The sequence below is a fragment of the Corvus cornix genome, chromosome 8 (genome assembly GCF_000738735.6).
Source record: "Corvus cornix cornix isolate S_Up_H32 chromosome 8, ASM73873v5, whole genome shotgun sequence".
NCBI lineage: Eukaryota > Metazoa > Chordata > Aves > Passeriformes > Corvidae > Corvus > Corvus cornix.
Window position 1 is genome coordinate 19,705,029 of NC_046338.1, and position 15,928 is coordinate 19,720,956.

Consider the following 15,928-nt stretch of genomic DNA (forward strand, 5'->3'; position numbering starts at 1 on the left):
GCTACAGCCATCTCCGGGGCTGCAGCCGTGCCCGGCGCTGCGCTCGTCTCTTGCTCCACAGCAGCATTCGGCACCACCACTGGCCCCTGCTCTGCAGCTGCGCCCGGCGCCGCGCTCGTCTCTTCCACCGCACCAGCGCCTGGCACCGCTGCTGGTCCTTGCTCCGCGGCGCCATTTGGCACCACCACCGGTCAGGGCACGGCTGCCGCCGCTTCCGGGTGTTCCCGCATCAGCGCTACTTCTGGGTTCACTGCTGGCCGTGCTGCTTCCTGGTTTGGAGCCACATCTCCCGCAGGCAGCGCAGGCGGTGCGGGTGGTGCGGGCCCAGCGCACCCCACACGGCAGGGTGCCTCTGGCATCTGCAGTAGCTGCTTTTGCAAGCTGAGCAGTTCCTCCAGCTGCGGTGATATGTTCAGCAGCTCTGTCAGCAAAGGCAGATGCTCTATTAAAAGGTCGATGGCTCGGTTCTGCAACTGTGCAGAACAGTCCAGCGCCATAGAGGGCAATGGACCACACCCAGGCAGTCTCGGTGCAGTCACGCCTGGGGCTACGCTGGCCAAGAAGGTAGATCCGGGCGTTCCTGGCACAGCCGATGCATGCGCAGATGGGCTAGGAGCCGCCATGGTCTAATTCTCTAAGCCGCTAATTTGCGGCCCTGAATAAGTCGTGGCCACTGCCGAGCCAAGCGGTAAGGCAGGCTGTGTGGCTTCCCGCTGCCCTGACACCCCCGCCTCTGCCGGCGCGGGGTCCCTGGGGGCCGCGGAGTCCTGTGACTGTGCAGGCTGAGACAGCGCAGGCTCTGCCCATGAAGCCGGGGGGGTTTTTTCGCATCCAGCGCCACACACCCCTGAAGTCCGGTCAGTGGGGTCCTGTTCAGACATCCCTCTGTCACTCATCACCGAAATAGGAGAGCCAGCCCTGCTGTCACAGTCAAGGTCAGTCAGCAGCATAAATAACGAACGCCAAGTTCGGGATAATTCTAGCGCTGCTGGGTCCCCAGATGGGAGTTTGTGCCGGACATCACAGCCAAGCTCCTGCCATAAGCCAAAGTCCAGGACAGTGTCTCTGTCCATAGGAATCCCTTGCAAGGTAGCCCAATCTAATAATTCGCGAAGTGAGTTTTCAGGAATGGAGGTGTGCATTATACTGAAAACACCTTTCCAGACCGTTACCACAGCATCGGTTTGTGAGCTGCTGTTCGCCATTTTCTCAGTCCCGTCGGACCTCCGGGTCCCGGGGTGGGGAAGGGGAACAGCGCACCTCTAGAAGAATTTGGCTTGGCTTGCAGCAGCAGGACACTTCGCAGTGTGCAGATCACGTTGGGATCACCAAATATTAAAAAAAAATGCCCTAGGGTATATTATTGTGTCCCATAGCCGTAGGGGGGAGGAGAAGATCCAGCAGGCAGGAATTGTGCACCAAGATCGATTTATTTAATTATTTTACAAACTCTTTTATAGACTTTTTTCTTCATAGTCTAATTGGACAAAGGATCAGCCACCCCTTAGGGGTGACTGGCTAGAATCCTAAAACATCCATTGTTCAAAATATTTTTCTACTGTACTATAAACAAGACCTTTCAAGGTTGCAGGTGTTTGGTTGTTTACAGAACTCTGCTGCTATCTCTGTGAGAGAGAGAAAGTCTCTCACAGACTTAGAAAATAAAGAAAATCTTTGCTAGTAGCATTATTGTATCCACAGAGAGGCAGTGAGGCAAGGGGAAGGAAAGGGAAAAAAGAAAAAGAAAAAACCCAACAGAACCTTTTCCCAGCTAGCTGGAGCACAAAGGAAACCCAGAAAAACAGCCCAGCGCTCCCAGCGCCCTGCCGAGCCCTGCCCCGGAGCCCTTGGGCCCCCTCGGGCCTGTGGCTCCAGCCCCGCCCCCGGGGCTGTCTTAAAGGCACAGCGTCCTTGGGCATTGAGCGGATGGTTAAGGAATAAAGCGGCTTCAGAACGTCACCCCAGGGCAATGCACCTAAACTTATGTTCACTTTATTCAGGTTTTTGTGTTTGGGAAGAAAAATGTTGAAAGATTTCTTGAAATAGAAAATTTTTAGGAAAACCAGCAGAGTTGAAAAGTATTCCTAAGTTTGAGAGGAATGTCCATAGAATTTATTGCTTGTGCTCACCATCCAAGTCATTTTATTGAGTTCCAGTACTTGTTTTACAAATGTTCCAAAAACCAGTGTTTGAGACTTTCAGGGGAAAGACAGGCTATTTATTTAATTTGTCAGGTCTGGCATAAATCATAACCCTGTTGCACTTGATGTTGTAGAAACAGAGTTAATAAATGATCCTTGCCCCTGGTGCTTAGAAATTAAGTCTAAGACATAAGATGGTGTGTAGGTATGACAAATAGAAGAGTAAAAAAACCCAATAAATAGTGCCAGTTAGGAAGACAGATTACTTCCTGGCATATCAGCATCAAGGATTTTGTAGACTTCCCAGAAAGGCCAAATTTTCATAAAGGATTTAAAGGGCAGGGAGAGGGAAGTATCTTTACAATATTTATAGAGAAATCCTTGTAATCATGAGAGGGAATATGGAAGAAAAGCTGGAGTTAGCTTGTATGGAAGTTAACAGACAATGCAGCTTGTTATACAATTTTAGGGAATAACATTTAACTTATGACTGAGGGTAAGATGCATCTTGCTTTATTAGCATTTTTCTCTATATTTAGAATACAGGTATGAAAAAAGTTAGTAGGTGGAGGTGTTAACGAAGATAGTCTGAAATTGCTAAGGGAGATTCCAAAGACTGTTACAGTTATTCCTTCCTTATTTGACTGACAACTCTAAAGGCTCGGTGTTAGAACACTGGTTTTCCCTTCAAATATTTCACTTCAAATTGCATGAGCAAGTAATGGTGAGCTTCCTAGCTCTGATATTGAGATGAGTTTGGTTAATTACTTCAATGAGTAAACAGATATCTATCTATCTATCTATCTGTCTATCGATCTATCTAATCTATCTCTATATCTTGAGAGGAACATACATAGAGAAAGAGAAGAAGCTAACTATCCCATAACAATGTAATAAATGACTTCCTCATACCAATAATGAAAAACAAACTGGCAGAGCATCTAAAAATACAGAAGTAAAAATAGTTTTAGTTCATCGTTTAGAGGAAATTATCCATTGAGAAGTCTGGTAGAATGCCAGTGCCTCAACCTTCATAGCCAAATGCATAGGAAGAATAGAGAGGCAATTAATCAAAGGATTTTCTTTTTGTAAGATAAAAGTTTTTTTAATGGTTCTACAGCAACTGTAATTATTTAAGAACAGCACTAATTCCAAGCAGAAATTTGAATATATGGGTAGTTAGTGCAAGCCCTCACATTTGTACTCTAGAATGAACAAAAAAAATAATTAACCGCATTTATTTACCAAACAACTGAAAGTAGTAAAAGCTTTTAGCTCTGAGAAGGTAATATTGTGAAAGCTGTATAAGGCAACAGGGTTAAAAGAACTGACTGAAATCATCCTGATTCAGCAAAGCTGACTGAAATACTTACGCAATTCTTGTTAAGCAATCTTTGTATCACAATGTGATCAGACTGAGCTAAATGTGCATAATCCTTCAGCAACTTGCAGTCACCATAACCTGTAAGGAAGAACAAAAATGCTGAGGAATGTCTGTGGAAAGGAAAGAAGTTACAGTATACTATTTCATCAGTATACAGTGATCTGTGACAGTTCAACAGGTCAGAAAAGGTAGATTATCTCAAGGAAGAGCAAGGCAAAAAAAATTATTGATTAAAATTGCAACTATCACATGGTGCTGCTCTGAAGGGGTAGCAGATGTACATCTGAATACTGTTGGTTTATGTTACGTGTGACTGTAATTTTCAGTGACAGTATCAATGTCATTCTTCATATGCTCGGATGAATTGGAAACTACAGTTTGTCCTATCCTGTGGAAGATGAAAATTTTCTTCTGATAGTTGTCTAGGGCTTCCTTGAAAGCCCCAAGTGGGTGGGCTTTTTGTGTGTGTGCTGTTTTTTCTGGTTGTTGTTGTTTTTTGTTTGGTTTTTTAATTTTTTTTTTCTTTATATTGAAACAAACTGCACATGCTGTAGTAATTATTCTTTCAGTACTGCGATTCTGTGATAGAACTTACACTGTAATAATCAGAGCAGGGTTTTTTGTGTAATTGTAAGTGACAGATGTCTGAGGCTCACAGTCATTTTAGCCTGACATTTGCAATTATTGCAGCAGTATTGATGGAAGAGGATTAAGGAGCTCTCAGATGCCAAACTTCATTATTTCAACTTTATGTAGAGCTGTCAAGTCCTAATAATTCCGCAGGGTTTTAGCCTTTACAGCGTAAAAAGGCATGCAAAACGTTTTCATAACAATCTTAAAACTATTATAGACCATCAAAATGTAAATGATCATAGTTTAATGAATATCTAACGACTATCTTTTATAACTTTCACTTAGTAATTTTAAAATTATGCCCTATTTTTTAAGTGTCGTAGGGGTCAACAGTAATATCCCTTGAATAAGTCTTAATACTCTCGATTTTTCCTGGTATCTTAGAATTATGATTCATGAGAGTGCATAGTCTAGTCCAATGAAAATATACCCAATTTGTAATAAAATGGATTGGATAGTTTTTCTTTTCATCTGACATCTTCATGTCAACAATCTGCAGTCTGGTCTTTCAAGTCTTTTCAAAAGGAGATAATTCATAAAAAGCTTCTATGCTTTATTTTTAAGACACTTTCATGAAAAATGAGTCATACCCAGTACGTTGCTGGACCCTTTTGTAGTATTGTAGAATACTTTAAAATGAAATTATTTCATGGAGAATTGATTTTAGTCTATACCTTCTTTTTTTGAAGATTCTGAATACCTACCTTTAAAATGCTATTTTTAAAATCTTAGTGCATTCAGGAAGATAACTCAGGTTTAAAATCTCAGATGAAAGAAGCATATTCTTTGTATTAGACCTAGCTGTTTCTCTCTAATGACTTTTTTTCTGACACCCTCTGCAGATACTGGATTGTGCCTTAAAGATGACCCTTTGTATCTGCTGGCAGACTGCTTAACACGAAGGTTTTTCATACTGAAGATTCTATTCCTTTCATAGTTTATCGTTTCACAAGAAGTCTACATGAAACTTTGCACTTTGACCAGCACAGTTACTTTGTCTTTATGGATGAAAGTAGGCTGATGTTTTTAGATATAATAAATGGACACTGAAAATGCATCCAGAGACAAAGTAGGCTCTTATGGAATACCAGTGTGTTCTACTCAGTTATATTTATTTGTTAAAACTTAGACTGACTGTATTCCATTTTTCTAATTGGATTCAGAGGTGTTGCTTTAATTCCACACTTGTAACAATGAATTATAGCAGTCTAACAGAGGAGGTGAAAAATACGACAGGTGCAGAGCAAGAGGCCGCAATATTTCTGTTTGACTGAAATGGACCAAGGTTTAACTGCTGTGATAATGTGTTTTTTCAAGAATAGCAACAATCTGGTAGGATTTCCAGTCTGTTTAGAGCTCTTCTGAAGAAAAAATACCCATAAAATGTAAGCAGACTTTTGCTTACTTTCTCAAAGTTGTTTTTGATTTTCAGCCACAACTGGTAACAATTTCATAGTCTGATAAAGATGCTGAAATCAAGTTTCCATTTATTCATTGATTTGCTGAAACATATTCATACTCCTGACAGCCTCTCATGATGTTTTTGGCTGTCTCAGGATGGAAGACGTTGCTTTTTCATGACCAGGCTCTGCTCATTGCAATTAGGCATGGACTGGGGACCACTATAAGAGCCCTTTTGAACTCCAGCTTTCTGCAGGAATCCTTTCAAAGGATTATCCAAACCTTTCAAGGCAGGTGCTGGATTATAGCCCGTGTGTTTTAACACCAGTTTACTTCTGAATGAAACTGTTGGTCTCAGTGATAAAGTACCACTGACCTCTCGGTGTTAACTTTTATTAGAATACATAAAAATTATGTTGTTAAAGCAAATGCTTGTTTTTTCAGTATATCCAAAAGCCTGAGATTGGTGGATAACACTTCTAACGCCTACCTATAACTTTTGGATTTTGAGAAAAATGTAGAGACAGAAATCCAACCTCATGTAAAACATAGGTCTGTTTCTTCTGCAGAATGCCACAGAATTGTGAGTAAAGTATTGTATCAGTAAACCCAAAAGAATCCTTTGTGAGATACAAGACTCAAAAAGAGAAATAAAAATAGCAGAAACAAACAGAAATGGATTTATAAGTAAGGCAAAACTGAAAAAAACCTATAAAACTTTTTGCCCAAATCCTGAGCTCTGTTCATTTTCTTATTCTAATTTACATTGTGTAATTCCAGTGGAAATTGATCTACAACAAAGAAAAGAACACAAGATATATTGAGATGCAGACAGCAAAATGGTAAGAGGACAATTTTGTGCAATTGAAAATGAAGAATAAATCTCTCTTTCTACCCAACAGCGATAGCACTCTAAGAAATTATGTGGCTTTAGGGAAACTGTTCTTTGGCCAGAAGAATTAGAACTCTGCTAAAGTCACAGAAGTGCAGCAGACATGCTTGAGGGAAGGAGGTACATAGCATCACTGTCATGGAAGTGCTTTTATAGAAATATGTTTTATACCTATATGAAGTTTTGACCCGGGCTGCAGTACTTTCTTATTGAATGTTTTTTTGTCTAATTTTTAATAATAATCAGTTTTTCATCCATTAGGCAGCAAGACATGATAGCATTTTGTGTATTCCTCCTTGAGAGCTCAAAGACCATCAAGAATTTGGCTGTTGGTTTGACTTTTGTGTTTGCTGTGAATAATTACTGTATATCTTACGTTCACTCCTTTTTCCCACTTCAATTTGTAGTTAGCTAGTTTGCCTGGAGCCAGTAATTTGTTGCTATGACTGTTGGATGCTATCCCATGCTTTGTGTCTTTAACGAGCTCAATGGTTTGTTTTGAGCTTCCGCATCTGGTAAAGATAATAAGCATAGCATCTTTGTTAGTCACAGCCCTGCCTGCAGTGAAGGGCAGACTGAGTTTTGGGCTTAAAATAGATTTTTCTTCTATAGTCTGTGTGCTCAAGCCTACAATAATTGCTGAACAAAATGTTCTTAGACATTTGCCTGAATAGCATCAATCAATGGCACTGTTCATGAAGGAGAAAGCTATTTTTAAGACATAAAGAGGCTATGCATATAAGCTGGCATTTACTTTCCTGTAGTTCCAAAATCTAGACCTGACATTTTATTTCCATTGTAATTTAATCAATAGGTACACTTTGATCAGACAGCTAAAAGTCTGTGTGTGCTCTCTCCCTACAAAACAACAGATTGGGAGGGCCACTCCCTTTTGTCCTGAAACAATAGACCATTAGCTCTTTTTTACATCAATAGCCACATTGGGTTGGTTTTAAGGAAAATTCAGCGTTCATCTATGCAACAGGAAACTGACGGAAAGAGCAATAAAATCCAGGGAGAATCTTCACATAGTGAGTGACATGAAGAGGTGGGGTTTGTTTATCCAGAGAATAGGGATAGTCTTGCTTTATTAAAATGGGCTTTGTCTCTCTTTTGTAGAAATTCTCCAAGACTAATTTAGCCTCTTGTTCTGCAAGCCATTCTCTCAGGCATTCTCCTTGTACCAGGTAGAGCCTTAAACCGGGTAGCTTCTATGGAGATTCAGGTCTGAGCCTCTTCCATTAAAAGATGCACATTAAGAATGTATCTTCTGGGGCCAGCTGTTGCAGCTATTTGTAGCCACAGTGGGAACTGGCAGAATGTTTCTTTGGAAATACTGTAAATTGTTCTTAAATGCAACAGAAGATGTAATATCTGGTGTCTGGCAGAGCTCCATAGATTAGCAAGTCATAAAGTCCCGTGGTCATATGAACAGGGAGGATGAGTAATTAGAGCACAGTCACACAAATGTTGCTCTGGAGTGACAGGTTGGGGCTGGCTGCTGATCTGAAAGAACTGCCATGGGGCGCTCTCAATCAGCTGCAAATGCAATTAGCATTAGCTGAGTACTGTGACTTGTCCAGGCATGTAAGCCATTACTTAACAAAATATTGTTTCTGATATGCAAGTTATTCAAGAAAGACAAGGGAGTAGCTATATTTTAGCCATCTGGTACAATAACTTTTTGGGAAATGGCAGAGTTTGGAGGAAACATCAGGGCTATGCCTGAAACATGTTATCCATTGTATTTGTTTCACAAGGAGTCCAGTTCTCTGATAAAATATAATCAGGACAGCATAAAAAGTGTTTAAAAGTTGGGTAAGAATGAAAAAAATAGAAACAGAGTATTTTTCAGACCTTTCCTCCTCACACGATGAGCACCCAGGCCCATGTAGGTTTGAAGAAAGGAAGAGAGTTTCATGATTTCTTCCATCAGGTGAAAGAAGTCACCTAAGTCTCATGGCTGTGTTGAGTAAATTACTGCCTTTGACTCACAAAGGCATCAAAGTTAGTAAATTGCACTAGACCTTACACATTTGTTTTTTTTCTTTCCATTTAAACATCAAAGCAAAAATGATCATGCATAAAGATCAACAAGGGAGAGAGTATGAGATTAGTTTTAGAATCTAATCTATAGAACCTGGATCTACAAGTGGATTTACAGTGGATTTTCCTTATAAAAAACAGAAAGTGGTCTTTTATATACCAACAATTTCTGAAGAATCTTGCACAACAGACATGAATTGTGAAAAATTATACAAATAAGTATTCCAAGAAATTCAGTAATAACATTTAAAATCAAATCTGCAGCCTTAAAGTATTTAGAAGATGCTGGTCTAATTTTGAAAATATGTATTCATGGTTGTTTTTGTTTGCTACTACTGAGGTAAGAGAAGCAGCCTGTAAACAGTTGATTGTTATAGAAAGCCAAATAAGTGTCATATTGACAGGTGGAGACACAAGAAATAGTTTCATTGCCTCATTTTAAGGAATGCAATCTTGTCTAATAACTTGAAAAGCCAACTATTTGAAAGTGAGTTTTTAACATGGAAAATTACCTTCATCTTTCAGTATCTTTCTGAATTGGAGTCTAATGATGGAAAAATGATTTTTCAGCTCAAGGTGCAATTTCAGTTTCAGATACATTCTAAATATAAAACTGCTTCTATGTGCCATTTTCACTGACATTAATGTTAACACACCTAAGCTGTGCACAGGGTCTAGGCTATGCATGTTCACTAGGCTTTTATATCTGGATCACATGCAGAGAGACAGAGACAGGCATCTCTGAATCTGGCCATGTTTTGCTGCTGGATGCTTTGTGGAAATGTTGGCAGTATTAGAGTTTTGAGCTAGTGGAGAAGGCTATAAATGAAAACCATGGTATTTCATGGTGCAGAGTTATGACACAAAGTGAATAAGTTCAAGTTCATCCTTTCTAAAGTTGAACAGAATCTAAAAAAAAATATTTCAAGGGAAATAGTGTGAATTCTTGTGTTATGTTTTGGGTGCAAAATCTAAGCTGTTATGAGAAGCAAGAATTAAAAAGTAGCTTTTTGCTCCATAGTGCTGTTTTTTAGTACATTTGTGTTGACTTAAAATGTGAAAATTATCAAAAGAAGTCCCACTTCTCATTTGACATTTAGTTTAGAATCCTAAAATCTTATGAGAAGCCTTTAGGATCCAAACCCAGCTTTCACAAATCAGACTTCTTTAGTCCAAGTTGAGTGCATCCATCAAACAGGCAGCTTGAAGCTGGCATGACTTGGAAGAAGTAGACCTTCTCAGGATGGAGGGCATGACTATGACAAGCATATGACTGACAGGACATTTTTTCCCAAAGGGCTGCTTTACCTGCAACTTTTTTATCTACAGAGAACTTTTATTTCCTGTAACAGAAAGAGTTTCACCATATAAAAAGTATGATAAAAGCACATTTTTGAAGAGGGGGGTTGTGATAAGTAAAGCCCTCATGATATATATTTAAAATAATATAAAATTAAAAAAAAAAAAAAAGTTGCTGCTCCTGATATATGTGGTAAGTGCCTGTGCTCAGTTGCCTCACTTTGATCAATCTCATCCCTTTTCCTCTGTTTGCATGTTGCCTGCCTCTGTTCCCTTGGGAATTCTCAGGAAAAGAACCTCGACTCTAAGACTGGAAATCAATAATATGGGATGAGAAGATTACTACCATTAAATTGTTGCTGCCCGTATTAAAGCCATACAGAAGCAGTAAATACCTCAAGTCTTGCTCTCGCTCCAGATAGTAAATGTAAAGTTAAAAAGGACCTTTAGATTGTAGATTCTCCTTGGCTTGTTTCATAATTGCTAGCTTTGCTACTTCAGGTGTTAAGGTGGGAATATGCAGAGCTGTGGGATTTAATACCATCAATGTACCTTCAACTCCAGAGAGACAGATTTTTCATGCCAGACATTTTGCTGGGTGATGGGCTGCTGAGTAAGATCCTGCTTTCCAAGAATTTTAAAGATTTATGGGCAGTCTTCATGAACATGCTCCTGTCTCCATTGTTCTCTTAACTTCTGCCCCAAAATTGATACATATGATTTTAATCTGTGTATGTAATTACTACAATACCAGTTAGGGATGCATCCAAGAAGGAAAGCATCTGTACAGTTTTCAGATCTTATCAACTTGTGCTTATTTTCCTTTCCTAACCCAAAATCTTGTAGGGCTTGAAAGGGAAGTTAATTTTTGTAAGTACTGAAGTAAATCTGCAGATGGAGAGGACCTGTTAAGTCTCTGCACAGACTATACTCACTTAATTCTAGAGAATGGTGACACCATAGAACATTGAAATTTCTCAACATTACCTTATTTATTTGGGCAAGAAGACATAGGGAATATATAAACAAAATGTTTTTCTTATCCCATAATTTTTCCTTAGAGCAGTTTCAAGGATATTTCCCTTAAAAAAGTAGAAGTAAATCTTTAAGAATATTAGTGCTCTGAAAAACACATCTTTACAGATGAATACATTACATTAAAGAATATAATTAATATGAAGGTCTTATAATTCTACAGAAATATTACTATTTCAAAGTGAAATTAGGCAGCTTCTCTAAGTGTTCCCACAGAAAACAATGTTATGGCAGGGGAAAAAACAATTGTAGTTTTGCATTGGAATGTATTTCCAAGCTTAATTTTTTTTTTTTTTTTTTTTTTGAAGTGAGTGCATACTTTAATCAAAGTTCTGGCTGAAGTCCTGGTGTCAGACATAGCTGAATTTACAGCAGGTCTAAGGCCAACATGTCAGCATACCTGGAGACAATGCATGGATTTAATATTGTTTGCCAGTGGGAATTCCTGGAGCTCAAAGTAATAATGTCTTCTACGTTAATGTGCAGTGAAGTGAGTGTAGCATTAATCTTCACAGAAAGTTCAGTTCTCTTGAGAATGTGGAAGGGTAATATACACCATGGTGATAGGAGGAAGGAGCCAGGTAACATGGGGTTACTTTTATGTAATTTCAATCTGATTAAAGAAAGTTAGTATTTTCTCTCTGCAATTTGTCAGAAGCATGGCAGGATGGCAGATAAGAAGTGTTTCAATACTGTGAGCATGTGTATATGACTCATACATCTTCCTTGAGTTCGAAATTTTAAGATCCAATTAATAAAAAGATTTATTTTTGAAATTACCATAGCATCATCATTTATGTTGTTCTACCTGAGAATCTGGATATTATAAATGCCCTGTTTTCCAGAGGCTGCATTTCTGCTATGAGAAATGTGCCTTAGGCTGAATCTTAATTTATAATTTACCAACTGAGAATAAATTATTTTGCAATATTTACTATTATAGCAAGAATTTGTTTGATTATGTATGGGAAAGGGGATGGCAAGTTGGGTGACTTCAAATGGGCTGACTTGGTAGAACAGAAGTGTACAAATGAAAAAGTACCACTGTACTTTGCTTTTTCCTTTGTAAACAGAAAAACCTTTGTATTTGCAAAAGTAGTTAATTGTTGCTCCTTTAATGAAAAGAATGACTTTGTAACTTTCTCCTTTCTTGTTATCAGTGTGATTAGAATCTCATCAACTTGATTTTAAGCATGACTTCAGGATCAGAGGGATGGTGGGGTAAGAAGAAGCAGACACCGTGACAGTCATTGACCTTGATGTTGCAATGGGAGGGGCTGTGTGGGGGACAGAGCATGCTGAAGTACAAGAGGGGATTTGATAAAGAGGTCAAAGTTAGTGTGAAGATAGACTGGTGATCTGCTAGGAGAGCTGTGCCCTGCATTCATTAGGAAATGTTGTGCAGGAGCAGCAAGAGCTTTTTTTCAGATGTGTCAGAAGAGGATTTCTGCCCCTATGGCTAATCCACGTGACAGCCTCAACTCACACTTTCTTTTAAGGTCAGCTTCCCCAAATACTGGGACAAAGCAATACTCCAGGGATGCAGAAGGAGTGAGATGACAGGGGGACGCTAAAGTTCACGTGTATTCACTGAATTGTACCTAAACCAGCACGACCTTACCATGCCAGTGTCTACCCTGCAGCTCAGCTGCTGTCTCTGGGCACATCAGGCATTTAAATTTACTTGCACTGCTGAAGCCTAAGCACAATTTTCCACACCCAAGTTTTCTTACATGTCCTTTGTCATTTTAGAACTAATTGCAAGATCAATTCCATTCATTTTCATAGCTGAGGAGACATGACTAGAGTTGTGATTCTTTGTGCAACAGAAATCTCAATGACATCAAGGGAATAGGCCTACACAATACCTCAGTTTACAAATGAGGAAACACTGAATTTCTGATACAGTGTCATGCTGAGGTTTAATTTATAGATGTTTATGCAATACTTCAAAATTTATGGACATATATATCACTCTGCAAGACACACAGTGCACAGGAGCAACCCAGACTCTTGCCAAAGGTCCTTGAAGTCAGTAAAGCCGGTCAACTGAATGCAGTTTTGGTGGGGGAGTATTTGAGTTATCCCACATGACAATGAAAAATTAAAAAAATCATTTTTTCACTCACATCTACTGAGTTTTCAGTAGGAGCAGATAAAATTTTGAGTTGTAACATTTTTATGCATTAGTATGATTTTTTTAAATTGTATGAAAAGCTTTAGCTGAAATGAAGGTTGAGTGACAATGGAAAATATTAATAAAAGTCACATTTTGAACAAAGGCACTTACTTTGAATAAAATATTTTTTAGCCTGAAATATTTTATTTTCTAAATTTTCTTTTTCTTCCATAATTTGATAGAAAATTTGCGTGCTTTTTTTTCCTCATCAGTGTCATCATTCCCCAGAGAAAGAAATTGCTCACAGAAGTCTAACTTTTAGTTATGTATATTTTGAAAGGTATTGGTAGGCATTTACCTGGTCACATAGATGCATAAATATTCCTGGACCTATTACTACCTTGTTGATTTTTCCATGGCATTATTCTGTAGTAATTACTGGATATTTCTCTTTACTGATTTTGTTCTTATATCAGTGTTTTGGGAAGTATTGTTGCTTTATTTCAGTGATAAGTAGATCCCTAGATACAAGTTGTAATACAGTGTCTAGATAGAGACATATCTATTTTAGTATTTCTAGATTCCTTTAAGTGTCCAATCCTCTTGGTTTTTTCCCAGGCATGTAAGATTTTATGTGTAATTTCTTTTACTATTTGCCTGATCAGTGGCATATGATCTGAAAAATTATTAGGCTTCCTTATTTTCCCAAGCATGGGACGCAAATGGCTTTTATATATAGGATACATTTAACAGTGTGACAGTTAAAACCCTTGTACTTTTTTGTGCTTGAAGCTTGTAGGCCAAAGACACACATAGATCAAGGAAACTTAAAATTCAGTGTCATGGTGGGGACAAAATTACAACCAACTGTACAACCAATAGGTTGTAGGAACTTTTGTCTTCCAGATGCCTTCAGAAGGTGAGGGAGGCTTTGCTTAGCATCACAGAGAGTTTTTTCACATACACAGTTAATGGAAATAAACATCAGAAATCTTTGGCTACTGCAATTTTCAAATATCTGCACTGAAGTGAAATGGTCATCACAAATTCACTGAGCTCCCTACACTGCCTGTGGCTCTTTCTGCCTGCTGAACCTTAGACAAGTGGGACAGTATCCACTGCCAAGTTTCTCTCAGGGCTTTCCTACTGTTCTGTGCTGATGTAGCGGGGGAGCAAGAGATCAGCTTTGATGTGCTCATGAGAGTGATAGCCAGGTTTCTCCTTTATGTGGGGATGCAGGTGCTGATACTCAAATTTAGAACACCATCTTTATAATGGCTCAGGACAGTGGCAAGCAGGAATGTTGTGGGTGCACAGTTCTACTGGAAGTGCCAGCAATGGAAAGCATATTCAAGGAAAACCGAGACAGAAACACCAGTACCTGGGGCAGTTATCTACCTTTCAGAATATACAGTCACCACCTCTGCTAGATACTGAAAAATAGTAGCATCTTAAGAAATGCAAGTGACTAGAATGAGCCCTCGAGGAAAAAACCCACCAACCATGTTGCTTTAGTGTTATTTATATTATATTCCATATATATGTACACATGTATAAACAGCTCTTACCTAAATGTCACAAAAATTGCAGAAGTATCTTCAAAACTGAAATTATCTTCTTGTGCCTCTTCTCTGCTCTTTGGAAAATATTGTGTTACACAAAAGGACTACAAGGATTGTTTTTTAAATTCCGGGAGTGTAGAGTGTGGAAATGTACTAATTATAGCTAATTAGTTCACCAGATAACAAAGGCTCATTCCTGTATGCTGTGAAGTTGTGGGCCTTTAAAGTGACAGGAAACAGGTAGACTGACCTGCAAATTAGTTATGGAATGAATTCAAATAGAGCTGTATTTAGGAAATCAGAATTATGTAGGGATGAGTTTTTCATTGAAGTCTGAACCTTTTATAGCTTCTGTCCTCAATTTCCTAGAACTTCATTTTAATATACAATATTAATTAATAAAAATTGCTTTTTAAACTATTATTTCAAAGAACTTCTCATTAAAATAAATTCTGAAAATACAAGCATTCTACAAGGAGACAATAGTAAATTAAAAAGGGTTTCTCCTGTATTACATATGATAGGCTTCTCATTGTTTAGTTACTTATAGCTGATACTGTAGTGATAACTTGACTTTAATCTTGCAGTGATTAATATGTGATAAGGTATAGAAACCAAGTTAATAGGAAAGTATAATGAAATATGAATTCTGCCTTTCTGAAATAAGTGCAGAATTCAGACCTGCATCTTCTCTTGGGCCAGGTACGTAAATGATACCTTGTAGAGAAAGAGTGTTCTCTTACAGTTTGAGTGCTCTTTGTGGGCTTCTCTCTGTTCTACGCAGCAATGGTAATATGACTTTTCTAGAGTACAGTGTGGGGGTTTTGTCACTGATGCCATTTTTTCTTAAAGGTGAAGTGCTAAGCATCCCCTTTTTTTACTGCTTTTCTTCACAGTTACTTTTTTCTCTACTGAAACCTTTTATTTAATTTTTAGATTGATTTTTCCCCCCAATTTTTCTTGATCATTACATCTTTCTGTATAGTACCAAAATTCAATTTACATGTAATGAATCGAATACAAATGATTGCTAGAAGCAAATGATCATACAGAGATACTATTTGTTTGAGCTAATAACTTTTTTTTTTTCCCACTAAACTGATTTAATGCTACAGTAACAGAAAAACCATTCAAAGCTCTTGAAAAAAAACTCAAAGAAATTTTATATGTCAACTTGAGAATACTCTTGCCTAGAGGTTGTAATGCACAGACATTAGAAATAGGGTTTGTGGTTTTTGGTTTTGTTTTGTTTTTTTTTTTTTTCAAAGCGTGTGAAAGAGAAAACATTACCTGAAAAAATGCAGGCTGGAGCCTGGAACTGTAGTTATGGGGAGAAAAAAAATCCTACATTAAAATGCAGGTAAAAAGGAAAGTAAGGTAATTGATGATAATTTAATAAATATAAGATGTAGAATA

The 15,928-nt window shown here is 38.3% G+C and overlaps 1 long non-coding RNA gene across 2 annotated transcripts in view; it reads left to right on the top strand.

The window, feature by feature from the left end:
• Positions 1 to 615: 615 nt before the first annotated feature.
• The window catches only part of LOC120410377, a 97,157-nt gene continuing 81,844 nt past the window's right edge, over positions 616 to 15,928 (top strand). For both annotated transcript variants that reach the window (XR_005602489.1, XR_005602490.1), the window contains exon 1: positions 616 to 935. This is a non-coding gene — a long non-coding RNA (uncharacterized LOC120410377). The remainder of the gene's footprint in view (positions 936 to 15,928) is intronic.